Source organism: Poecilia latipinna, unplaced genomic scaffold, assembly GCF_001443285.1.
Source record: "Poecilia latipinna isolate Pla-1442-1.1 unplaced genomic scaffold, P_latipinna-1.0 Scaffold192, whole genome shotgun sequence".
NCBI classification, from domain to species: Eukaryota; Metazoa; Chordata; class Actinopteri; order Cyprinodontiformes; family Poeciliidae; genus Poecilia; species Poecilia latipinna.
In genome coordinates, this window is record NW_015112808.1 from 453,924 (window position 1) to 466,309 (window position 12,386).

Sequence of the window (12,386 nt, forward strand, 5' to 3'; positions counted from 1 at the left end):
CAGTATTTGATAGCATTACAGATTCTCTCTAGGAATGAGATCAGAACATTGTGGAGGCCACACCAAAACATTGACTTTGCTGTCCATAGACAACTTTGGCTGTATGCTTGGGGTCATTGGAAGACCCATCTGAGCCCAGCCTTCAACTTCCTGGCTGATGTCTTTCGATATTATTTCCTCATGACCAGATCTATTTTATCAAGTCCATCAGTTCCTCCTGCTGCTGCGAAACAGCCCAGGAAGATGATACTGTAATCCCCATACTTCATGGTTCGGATGATATGAGAATCCCAGTTTTTCCTCCAAATGTAGCAATGCCAGTTCGTTACGGCTAAACAGCCCCACTTTAGTTTCGTTACACATCTCCAGCATGTCTCCAAAAGTGAAGGTTTTTGTCCTTGTGTGCATTTTTAAATGGCAATTTTGCTACTTTTTGTTTGTTTTGGAGTCATGACTGATACAGAGCACATTCTCTGTGGACAATGACATTATCTTTTTTGTTTCATCACAAAAAAGATGAAACAAAAAGGTCTTTGGCTTCTGTTTTATTTTATTATATATATATATAGTTATTCAGCATGTGTAAATTTCTGGTTTCAACCATCAGTCTTAACTTTAAATTTTCCACATACAAAGCAAAGTCGTGTGCTTCAAGGAGTGGCTTCAGCTTGTACTATTAATAAGCCTTACAGTTTGACAACCGACCTCTGTTAACCCAACGCCCAAGACCCTCGAAGCCCTGGCAGAGACCATGGTGGATGATAAGCTTCTCCTGAAGCTCAGAAAACCAACTCTTACCACCAGGAGATAAAGCCAGCAGCTATTTCAGGCTCACAAGGCAACAACAGTGACAGAAGAAGCTTGGCTAAGTGAAAGAGGTGAATTACACTGCGCTGGGATTTACTTCTATTTACCTTCCTCATGCTTTGCATCGCCTTAATCCTGTTAAAACTACGCATTTGGTCTACAGCGTGCTTCAGAGCCTCTGACAGCTTTAGTTCACAATCAGTCAACTTTGAAGTATTGCAGCCAATCAGCTGAAAATAGGGAAATGTATTATGACTGTAATGGGGGAGATGGTTCCAAGTAAAGAGACAGGCACACATTGAGGGCCATCTTTTATTCATTATCCAGTGAGAGCAATATTCTTTTTAGGGTCTCCAACAAGTTTCACCAATTCAAATCTAAGACGTTTCAGGACCGTTTTAAGGCATTTATGGGTGAAATTTAAGGTTTGCATCGCAACAAAAGTATATATTTTAAGTTTGTGTCGTTGTAAATGTTATTCTTAGATCAGTGCTGATGGTGAGACTCAAACATTTGCAAGACAAAAAAGTTCAGAGAGAAAGAAAATGCATAGAATGTAAGTGACTAGATAGTCCTATCATGACAAAATTCAAAATGTAATGTGTGTTTAACGTATTTAAGGCCAAACTACATTTTTGAAGTTAATTTAGGTCATTTTAAGGAATGTGTGAACCCCCTGCCTTGAGTCTATAAAACAAAAATCCTGAATAAATCTTGAAAAATAAAGTGCAGAGGAGAAACAATAACTAAGTTGAAACATAAACCACAGTGACAGAGTTTTGGATGCGCGACTCACATTTTTCTGGATCTGCAGCGATGTTGGAATGAACATTAGTGATTTATTACAGCAACCCTGCAGTCCGTGGGGCTGTGGAACGAGCAAATAACCTAGCGCAGCCAAACTCCAAATCAAACCTGGGCGAGCCAATCCCTCTCACCAACGCTGAGGCACATCAATTATTTCCGGCACAACAAAGGCTATCTCCTTAGCTCCATTGCCGGTGCGAAAGAGCGCTCTGAACGGCAGCCACGGCGCTCCCGCTGGAACCGTTCGATTTGAAGCGGGGTGGGTGCCCAGAGAGGGAGCTTGGCTGCCGTTTATTTAATGTAGCAGAGAGCTGGGACTGTTGAACCATACTGATTGCGTTATAATGCAGCCTGAAAGCTCCACTTGCCACACAGAGCAGCCATCAATCCCCCAGTGCCGAGGAGCTAAAGGCTGTTTTGACATAATTGAACATTAAATGATGGTGGGAATGATGAATGACTGGCACTTTACACCGTTGCCTGAGTGTTTGACAGCTTTTAGTGCAGCCCCCCAGAGGATGTGGTTATTGCATGTCTGCAACATCCAATTTGAATTCGTAAACATCAATTCTAGCAGTAAAGCTAATGTCATTACTTAAAGGCTAATGAAATGCCTTGCTTACCAGAAAACCCTTCTACTCGGGTAGAAAGAAAGAAAGAAAACCACTATGAGATACATTTTAGTTCATCTGGAATCCTGCCATACCAGTAGAAAATTTTTTTAAAGTCATTAAACAACTGTGGGAATACAGCGAGGGAAGTAGAGGCAGAGGGAAGAGCAGTTATTTCATAATGAGTGATTCAGTTTTAATTACTGACCTCAGAGCTGACACGCCAAGCTACATAAAAAAAAATGGAGCAGAATTTAATCAGTTATGGATTGCTTTAAAGATTCACAAACCAATAAAAGTTAAAGAAACGGGTGCAGGGTGAAAGTTTCATGCTTTTTTTAGGCATGAGGACATGATCCTGAAATCATAGGCGTCGGAACGGGGGGGGGGGGCGGGGGGCCATCGGCCCCCCACTTTACGGCCCTGCTCTGATTTATTATTTTGTTTTGGTTTTTTTTGTTGTTGTTGTTGTTGTTGTTGTCCAAAAGCCAAACAGCCATCACTGGCCATAAGTATCAATGGCCATTGATGGTTTTCAGGTCTCTGTTAGCTGTTGAAATTCATTTTTGTTTGTTAAATAACAAGCACATTAAAGTTTATTCATGGTGTTTCTCATGTTGGTTGTAATGCAAAAATATTGTCATCAGTCCGGCTGGTTATCTGTCCCACTCAGACATCTCTTTCTCACACAATTTGTGGAACAGCAAATAAAATCTGCGCTGCCTTTTGGTTTTAGACCCACAGCATCCAGATAGCGCTGCTGCGCCGTAACGTGATGATGCGCTGGAACCATTAGGTTATCCTGCTGCTCTAAATTGGCATTGCTGGAGGATATTTGACATCTGTTTCATTATATTAGTAATCTTCCAAATATTTGACCAGTCGCCATTTTTGTCATATCTATCCATCTTCAACATTATTGTGCATATTTTGCACTTGCAATAAATCGGTGAGCACAGGGCGCCCACGGTTGTACGGCTGTATGCACTGTGCGGACCTTGAGATTTTCCTTTAAGTAAAAAATAGAGAAAACATAATTTTTTGGATCTTTTTTATTATCTAAACATCTTTAAAATTGCAGAGGTAAAAAAAATATCTTTTGTGTCAAAACATCATGTACATGTTGGTCAGTTTACTTTTGTTTATTTGGCGGCTTGGCGCTTTTTCGGTGAGCTAAAAATTCTGATTATTTTCCACCAAATCTTTATGACCGCAGCACATTTAATAGCCAGCAATCAGTAAATCAGCAGCCAGATCGCAGCGTATGGTAGACCCGACAACTTTGTCCTGCAGGTGAGGGGAGATCACTTTAGGACAAATTGCGACAAACCCAGAGTTGATTGACAGGCGCCATCATGACACCTGAACAAGAACCCTGACATTTAAAATGACAAGACACTTCATGTCCTCCCCCTCCTCAAAAATGAATCTGGCACTGTTGCCTGAAATCCCACACCAAGTCTTGGGTACGATTAAGCAAACTTTAGGTCCAACTAACAAGAAATGAGAAATACTTTAATTGGAATGCTGATGTCATCTTAGCTTTTACTCTTCGTATTCTTTGTTGATTAAATTACTGTGAAGGATAGAGGCTGACTTATTGTAGCACAGGCTGGACATAGTGTAGCCTAAACACTGGCAGGCTTTAAAGTTGTAATCCCAGCCTTTGACGGAACTGAGAATGATGGGGAAAAACTTTCAGCTTCTGAAAGAGGAAATATTTCAACCAGCGGTTTAAAGATATCCGTTTTCATGTTATGTTTTGGGTCTGCATTCTGTGTAATTAGAGAAAAACATAAGTCACAGGAACTTGACTGTGGGGAAAAAAGTGACTTTGTCCAGAAAATACGGTAAATGGCGGTCTTGGAAAATGGGAATAAAATAGTGATATTTATTTTGTCTGTAAAACACCACTACACCCAAACTCTGCCAGGTATTGACGAATCCCCATCTCACCACTGTCCCCACCAACATCCCTAAAACGAACACCAAGCTTCTCTAAAGCCTTTTTAACAGTTTGATAACGATTCTACAACTCAAATGTGAGCTAACTTACATAAAAAGCTCCTTTTCCTCCAGGAATCTGCTGAAGCCAATGACCAGAGCTGGGGACAATGCGAGGGCTGGCTCTGCCACAGAGCTGATAGGCAAGGCGCCAGAGCCGTTAGCAGCTCCCAGATAACACGCTGATATCATCCTCAGGGGAAACAATGCTAAATGTGCCAATATTATCATATCAGGAGGAGGAAATAATTAAAATAGGACAAACTGTACATACTGAATGGGAGGTGTGTGAGCGAGACAGCAGAATGTCATGTTTCCATAAACGCCAATGAAGATGTCACACAGAAACGGTTTTGGTCATGATAACGGGGGAATTAGAAACGAAAAACAGGCAGGAAATGCTAAAGCAGAATGAAAGGCTGGAGAAACGGTGCAAATGAGACAGCAGGTGATTTGTTTGTGATCTTAAAAGAAGAGATACACCGATCCGATGTTAATATCTTTATCGGAACCGATACTGAAAAAAAAGTTCTACATCAGGTACCAGTGAGCGTGTGCCCGATTCATAAAACCTCAGATATCTGTATCGTAAATAAGTAAAAAATAATATCTAAATAGTCATGTTTTGAAAAAACAACCACTAAGCACGAATTAGACATACTTTTCATAAAGCCCACATTTATGTATTAAAATATATTTTTTAATTGGTCTGAGGTAATATTTTCATGTTTTCATTCGCTGTAAGCCGAAAATCGCATTCATAAACAGAAACAAAGGCTTTAAAACATCAGTGTGTGCGTTTGCTTAGTGAAATAAATGAACTTTTCAATAATAATAATCTAATGTATTAAATATGGCTGTAAAACAACTTGAATATTTCTGAAACTAACCAATCTGCAGCCATGAAAATGGAGAAAGAAGAATAAAATGGGGCTAAGAACACTTCAACCCAAACCGTTCATACTGTTGCCCTTTCATTAAATACCACACAGGGATTTAGTGAGCCTGTTAGACAAACAATGTCTAATAAATGCAGGTATTTGTCTTGTGAGCTTCCAGCAGTTTACTGTGAAGCAAAGAAGAAATGGAAACCACATGTCTCAGTGGGGTATAACAAAGGGGCGTCTCTGTTGCAACAAGGCAGCAATGTTGAAGCCTAGCCTATCTGCCCCCACCCCAAACCAACCAACCCCTAAAACAAATAAAGCATCTGGATACAACCCAGACTCCCATCGGCGCCCCAGCCTTTGTGTGAGCCCCGGGGCAGAAAGCCAACCGTGATCCAGAGGCAACTTCACTGATCAAACACTCAAACGCACCGCAGCTACTTCATTCACACTCCTGGGTGTGTGGAATCCTGAAAAACTATTCTGAAAATGGTCAACACTTAGGCACAAATATCATCGTAGAAGGTTTCTCCTTAAATAAGAGACAGTAAATTAAAGACTATTCTTGACGGGATGTCAACAGGAGAGCAGGTTCATCTTTTCAGTTTGGTAAGGCTTAAATATTTGACTGAAGTGTGTATATTGAAAGCTGTGAGAATGAACAGACTCTGGTCTGACTTGCTTTTCTCTGCGATAAGAAAATACTTCCTCATACCAGCTGAAACAAATCGCAGAACTTCTCTGCCAGGCTGATCTGCTCAACGGAGAGCGCTCATTTAGCTGCAAACATGCCTGAGATATCACAGAGACATGAAGACTGAGGGTTCACCGCCAGACCACTAAACGGATTAAGCTGCCAGTTGCAGCGCAGATTCAAGTGAACGCTCGGGCAGAAAGGGCTCCAGCTGAATTCCTGGGTTCCTCCCTTGTTCTTCCAGGCATCCATTCTCTGACCATTACTAAAGCCGCCGCATGACCGCATTCCCTTCCACATTGTTCCCTCCACTGAATCAGAAAAGAAAACATTTTGTAAAAACCACAAACATCAATATGTCTACTTGGATTTTCAGTAGCAAGTCGGCACAAAACAGCACAGTTATAAAGTGGGAGGAAGATGATTGAAGGTTTTCTACGCGATTTTTTAGAAATAGAACGTGTTGCATGCATGTTTATTAAGATAGCCTTTACTTTAATGCTAACAAATTGATACTTCACTTCAATAATGTCTGTGATCTTGTTGGACGCTGGTCAGAGTAGATTGGAAGATAAAAGATCAGGATGTCCTGATCAGCTATTGATATCGGAGATTGGTCTGGTATCAGCTAAAGAAAAAAAAAAAAAAAAAGGAATATATCGGCCTGTATCTACAATCTTAGATATAAGCATGCTGATAGAAATACTCCGCTCCAGCATTTAGTCCACCCCGGCATTTCTATCCGCAACACTCGTATCCCGGGTCACTGGTTAATAAGTAATGGGTCACTTCTCATACTTATTGTTTTTGACTATTCTGCTCTGTTTGAATAACAGTTTCTAACATTGCACATTACAAAATAAGTACAAAAATGCTTTGTGGTAAAATTGTATAGGGTCAATATCGATATCGGTCAGATTTTGCTGGTTGATGAATTGTTTTTATGAAGTTTATTTATGTGTTGGGTTGAGATAGTTACAGCCCAGACCTGAATCCAAAACTTAAAAATAAATCTTTACAGAGACTCTCCATCTAATCTGACTTTGCTGGAGCTTCATTACGCGCTCTGTTGTGTTGATACATCAAAATATCCCAGTAAAAAAAAAAAAAACATTAGATTGGAATTTGCAAAAATATAGAAATGTTCAAAAGGTTTTCATGCCTTTGCAAGGCGCTGTACGTTTCATTCACAGCGTTCCTTAAAGCTATTTATGTTAATGAAGCGTTAAAGTGATTTGAAGAACTTAATAACTTGAAAAGGTCAACTCTATTAAGACATTACCAATGCTTATGCTACATTTGCATAGTAACCCACTTTCCATAGTGCAGAGACAAATATGGCTATCGGCCGAACTGGCCAGCAGGCAGACAATGACTCTGCTTTGCTCATGCCATTTTCTCTAGGTTCCAAGCTAAAATTAGACTCTCTGCCCTTAAGGACATTGCATAAAGGCAGACCTCTGGACACTGGAGGAATAAAGTCCTCTGTATGTTTTACTCCCAGAGCGTGCCATCAATAGTTGCCAACCAGTTGAACGTTGTGCATTTCATCAAACAAAATGTGGTCAAATTTTGCCTCGAGCAAAACTGAAACGTTGCCAAAGCACTTTGGAATAACCGCCGAAGAGTCAATATCTTTTTAAATGCATTTAAAACAAAAAAAATCGGCAGCAGTCAGAGGAGTCTGAATGAGGAGTTTGTGGAAGAGTAACAACACAGAGCACGCCGTCCTGTCCTCCCAGACTCTACAGCAGGACATCAAGATAAGGCCGTTGTTAGAAGATAACAGCATGGGTAATCCGCCTCCTCCTCTCTTTGTAAACCGAGCCAGCATTGAAACGGGCCAGATATTTATTTTCAAGGCTGCAGTTTCTTCTTCTCTCAAAGCCTGGCGAATCCAGGTGGAGTAAAACGCACCTCTGTGGCGAAGCCCCGTGGAAAAGCAACAGGGCAAAAAGCTTGTCAGTTGTTGTTACAGCTTAAGCAAGACTGCTGGGGGGTTTTTATTCACGCCTCGACAGGAGGAGGGAGCTCCGAACACCAGGGCTTGTCGACATCCAACTCTGACAAGACGCAATTGGGAATGTTAAAAATAACTCCGCTGCACGAGCGGAGTCATCCCGCACGATGGTGATGCCACAATTTGTGTCCTGACTAAACCAGGAGGGATATTTTTTTCTCCCTGTGACAAGTTTTCAAACTTTTCATGAGAGAGGGCGATTTTTGTTTCAGTTTTCTGCACCCATTGCCACAAACAGTTAACAAATGCTTCTTAGAAAAAGAAAAAAAAAAGTTAGCACAATGCAACTCTGGATTCCAGTATCTGAAAAACAGAAAAAAAGTGGTTGCATTATTTTGCAACCAGAGAGAACCTAATTTATAAGCATTTCTCTCAATGCTTTCCCTCTTCTGACGATGATGTTTAATAAATAAATCAAACCTGAAATCTCTGCCCAATTGTCCCTAAATATTTGTGTAATTCTCACTGGGTGTTATGCACTCAGTGCCTTTTAAGAAGGAATCAAATCAGGACGTGCTGCTTGTTTTAGATTCCTCACAAACTGATTTGGATTTAAGCATAGTTACCGTGGTAACAGCTGGTAGTGTTTAATGTTACAGGAAAAAAAAGCCTCCACTGGGATTCTTCAGATCAAAGTTTATTCTGGCATTAGAAGGGTCCAGATAACATCCAAACTTAAATCCAATTAGCAATCGGCTGCAAAACTTTAGCAAACTAGTAAGTTGTATCTACCTTGGTCCAAAACGGAACGAGTCCCACTAAAAACGAACAGACCACATGCAGTCAAAAGGAAAATAGCACCTAGAAAAGCTTCTGCAAGGTCAGCCGAGTGCTGAGGGTGTTGCACCTGAAGTAAAGTGCTTTTGCCTGAAACCTGCTGTTCAAACCGCCAACTCCCTGATGACTCTAATGACATCTAAAAAGGTCTGACCGACAGTAGCCAAACGCTGCTTATAGCACATCTCGGATCAGTCGGACAACAAGATAATCTCTCTGAGGCGCAACGCTGTGGCTTTTCACCTACTGATATGTTGGGTTTGACATAGAAATTAACCAAAGAGAAATATCAGCCAAATACTTTACAAACAATTGTAAAGATTAAAAAGAAATGATATAGATTAGACCAATATCCAGGAACTTGACGTACTGCTTCAGCTGCTGCCAGAAAACTGCTTTTGGCCAAATGTCAGACAACAAAAAAGAGGATCTTCTTATATTCTCCAAGGTCATTCACTGACAGCTGGAGCGCTGAGGTGTGTTATGGCTCGAGCCGTCGCAGATGAATAATTTCTTAACGCTCATCTGTCTCAGAGCGATTAAATGTGAAGGCAATGCCCTCGCACACCTTATAAAAGAAAGCTGCGTCGTTGGAAGCGGCTCGGTGACTGGGCGGTAGATTTACTATTTTTCTAATTATTGGCACTTTGGAGAAAGCCAGTCATCCAACAAAGCTGTGTGTGTGTGTGTGTGTGTGTGTATGTATGCATGTGTGTGCCTATGAATTATACATGGGCTCTATTAAGACACTTAACAGCTGCTTCTTGGAGAACTCAGCGGCAGCAGCAGCAGCTCTGCTGCCTGTCTGTGGGTCTACTTATTCAAACGTGAACACTTGTCCATCAGGCATTACATTATGGAGACCCGGATTGGTCTGTGGCTACAAAGCAGACAGACTCTACTGCGTCTTTCAATCACACACAGAAGAAGCTTTTTGAACTGAACCACACCGAGCTGCTGTCACTCAATGAAACCTGAAGCCACTCACCAATACTCCTTTCCTCAGACTACTTTTGATAGGTATATTGACTACTGTCAAATTCCTAAATCCATAGGTTTTGACAGAGCATGCACTCTGGCCCATAGAAATCATGATCCAAAACTCCTGGTACAAACTAAAACCTGAATTTAGTTAAAGAAATGCAACCAGTCTTAAATTTTCAACTATGACGACCAGGTAATAATAGCAAAGTAAACCCATGCCATCAATGTAAATGTAGCTGGAATTTAAAATAAATGCAGCTGAAGAACACAGTGGTATCAGCAGGGTCAAAAGAGGGTTGCCTATCTCTCAAAATTAAGGAAATTGGGGCCGATTAATTGGGTGCACCCCAACTTTTGATCTGGATGTCAAAGCAGAATCTGGGTGCCATAAAAATGCTTTGGCAGCAACCTTTAAAACCAGTTTCAGGTCTCTGCCTGAAAAGAAGAAATAAGCTCTGAATCTGAAGTATGTGTGTACAGCCCAAAAGAGCAAATGCATCAACTCTGAAGACTAAATATTCACTTCACGTTCCAGTGGTCATAATCAGGGTTTCCCTCAGTGTATTAACCCTGGCAGTTTATTTGCACTCCCATCAGGCTATGCGTTGTTTGTTTACTTTAAATAGTTTTTCTTTTTTTATACACCAGTAACAGTGACAGTAAAGACCAGCTAAGCTAGGTTTATAGTTAACACACTGCACCGGGTGCAAGAGGGTGCGCACCAATAGGGATACTCCTGCAACCGGCCTTTGGTCTCACACACCATCATTTCCAAATTAAGACGTCTGCTCGTGCACTCTGAATTTTTTTAGCTTTTAACATGTTTTTAATGCATAAACATGGTGGGCCGTTGGTGGACTGACCTGTCGCCCCTAACACCGGCCATTGCAGGTTTTCTGGGGGAAAACCCAGACTGCTGCAAATCCATCTTCTGATAACATAAAGGAGACACAATGGCTCACTTTTGGTCACCTCGGTAACCGGAAAATTTCAACACTGCTTTAACTACTAGAGTGAAAATAATTCAATCTAGAAAGTTGCAATGTTACCTAGAATGTCGTGGCCACATTTTTCAATCACAAATACCACAATGTTTCTTCTACTCTAGGCTCACATTTACAAAAAGAATTAAAAACATTTTAACTACTTTCTAACCAACACCGACCCTTGAGGTATTCTAAAAACGTTAACTGTTCAAAACAAGACAGATGTGCTACATGTAACAGAAATAAGAACATATTAATAGTATTTCATCTTGTTGCAGGTAAAGGCTTCAGTTCAGCACTGATTTTGTTATAAAGGCAACAAATGACGGGGTTACATGGTCATGGCCACTGGTTATATTTATTCTCATTGCATACGAGTATAGTGACAAATTCATTCATAAGATCAGTGATCAATCAATTTTTTATTGTTCCTAATATAATTCAGACTACATTAGAAAACATTTTGCACATAAACTATTAAATCTCATTTTAAAACCAATTTTTGTGTAAATATTTTGTAAGAAAACACTAAGTTTATATCAGCAGGCATTATTTACAGCAAACATTAATTTAATGTGGATAATATAATGTCCATTCTTGCAATACATCTAAAAATGCCATGTAAAAACAAATCAATAAAGAATTTACACACACACACACACAGTTCTTGTATTCCTTCTTCACCATGCCTGCAGTTAACTATATGTAATGTTTTTCAATGAGCTGAAGTGCTAAAAATGGCTACTTCAACAGCTGCTTCACCCCCACCTGCTATTCCCTCCAATTCACCTCACCTTCTGCTCATTCTGCTGGAGGACAGAACAGAACCCTGCCCTGCGCCACTCAGCTCCGAGTAAACCCATTCTGTGACAGCAGCTGATAAAATGTGATACACACCATAAATTACACAACGCTAACCTCTCGAAAAACTATGCTTTTTGGAAGTTGGAGCAAAGAAAATAATTAAAAAGAAAACACAGCGTTACGATAAATTGCGGAGCCTGTTTTTCTTGATAAAGGGAATTTTTTTTTCTTTCTATCACCCGCTCTCCACGACGCTGTGCAGAAAAACACTCCACAACAGATAATTTACCAGAGGCTGAGGGATTGTGGAGAGCTGAGCTGACACCTACCCAGCAGGTATGCAGAGAGGAAGCAGCACACCAGCAACTGCAGCTGCAGCACCCTGAGGGGCTGCCAGCCACACTGAGCATCTTCACACCGAGACGCCTAGCCCAGAGAACTGAAGACATGAGGATAGTTCAGGTTCGGTACGAGGTTAGGGAGTTTCTACACATCCATGTAGTTACGCTCACATCTTGTCAAACACTGTTTTAGATTGATTTCAACTTCCCTAAAGGATTTTTCTTTTTTTTTTTTTTGGTTTTTGAACTTCAAATTTAGTCTGAACTCTCGTTTCCACTCTAGTCTCAGGTTTTGATGTTATCATGAATTTTGAAGCAAGCAGAAGCCATTGGTTACGTGAGCGAGTTGTCATGTCAACTACTATTCATGATTCACATTGCAACCAGGGTTTATCACCACCAACTAAAACCTGTTACAACATCAGAGTGCATTTATGAACAGAGTCGCGAAAGCTGCTTAAAGCCCCACCCATGCTCAGCTTATGAGCGTCATTAAAGCACAGGGAAATAACTAGCTGCTTCCAATAGCTGTAAATGTTTACTTTCTGTCTGCAGGTCTAAACCCAGAGACCTGGTTCTGTCTGTGCACTCTGACACTGAAGATGACATCAGAGGGATACAAAACGGTCATAGATTATTGACTAAAACAAACAAAAATGTCAAT